This window comes from Rhinopithecus roxellana, chromosome 3 (genome assembly GCF_007565055.1).
Source record: "Rhinopithecus roxellana isolate Shanxi Qingling chromosome 3, ASM756505v1, whole genome shotgun sequence".
Taxonomy (NCBI): Eukaryota; Metazoa; Chordata; class Mammalia; order Primates; family Cercopithecidae; genus Rhinopithecus; species Rhinopithecus roxellana.
Genome location: NC_044551.1, coordinates 122,066,272 through 122,067,555, shown reverse-complemented (window position 1 = coordinate 122,067,555; position 1,284 = coordinate 122,066,272). Strand labels below are relative to the sequence as shown.

General features: G+C 42.8%; 1 pseudogene; it reads right to left on the bottom strand.

Moving 5' to 3' along the window:
• Positions 1–444: 444 nt before the first annotated feature.
• LOC104663282 lies at positions 445–938 on the bottom strand (annotated as a pseudogene).
• Positions 939–1,284: the final 346 nt, after the last annotated feature.

Sequence of the window (1,284 nt, the reverse complement as noted above, 5' to 3'; positions counted from 1 at the left end):
TGGAAAGATCGAGCAGAAAGTACAGAGTTCTCACCTCTATCCCACACCCAGTTTACATTAGGGTTCACTCTTTGTGTGGTATAGGTCTATGAGTTTTGCAAAACGCATAATGTCATGTACCCATCATTACATTATTCCAAAGTATTTTCAATCCCCTCAAAATCACCTGTTTCAGAACTATTTATCTCCCTACCCATCCCCAAACCCCTGGCAACCACTGATCTTTTGTTGTTGTTGTTACTTAGTTTTTATTTCATAATCATAGACTTAGCTCTGCAATCCAGCTAGGCATGAAAGGGAATGAGGAAAACGTGGAACTCGAAGGGAACTGCAGCGAGAGCACAAAAATTCTAGGATACTGCACGCAAATGTGGTGGAGGGGGTGCTCTCCTGAGCTACCGAAGGAACGGTCTGGTGGTTAAAATAAAACACAAGTCAAACTCATTAGAATTGTCCACAGTCAGCAATGGTGATCTTCTTGTTGGTCTTGCCATTCCTGGACCCAAAGTGCTCCATGGCTTCCACAATGTTCATGCCTCCTTTCACCTTGCCAAAGGCCACATGCTTGTGTCCAACCACTTAGTCTTGGCAGTGCAGATGAAAAACTGGGAACCATCTGTGTTGGGTCCAGCATTTGACATGTACAAGATGGCAGAACCTGTATGCTTTAGAATGAGGTTCTCATCATCAAATTTCTCCCCATAGATGGACTTGCCACCAGTGCCATTATGGCATGTGAAGTCACCACCCTGACACATAAACCCTGGAATAATTCTATGAAAGCAGGAACCCTTATAACCAAATCTTTTCTCTCCAGAGCTCAGAGCACGAAAGTTTTCTGCTGTCTTTGGAATCTTTTCTGCAAACAGCTTGAAGGAGACGCAGCCCAAGGGCTTGCCGTCGATGGTGATGTCGAATAACACGATGGGGTTGACCATGGCTGACAGTACAGGGCTCCCAGTGGCGGCGGCATCTGCAAATATAACCACTGATCTTTTTACTGTCTTTATAGTTTTGCCTTTTCCAGAATGTCGTATAGTTGAAATCACAGTATGTACCCTTTTCAGACTGGCTTCTTTCACTTAGCAAAATGTATTTGTCTTTTCTGTGTCTTTTTGTGGCTTGACAGTTTTTTCCTCTTATCACCGAATAATATTCCACTGTATGAATATACCACAGTTTTAAGGTCAAAATTTACTACCCCATGCAACAGTGTAGCCGCATTTTAAATTTTAAATTTTTGACTCTTCGTCTAAAGGTCTCAGGTATCCTAAAAGGCCAGAT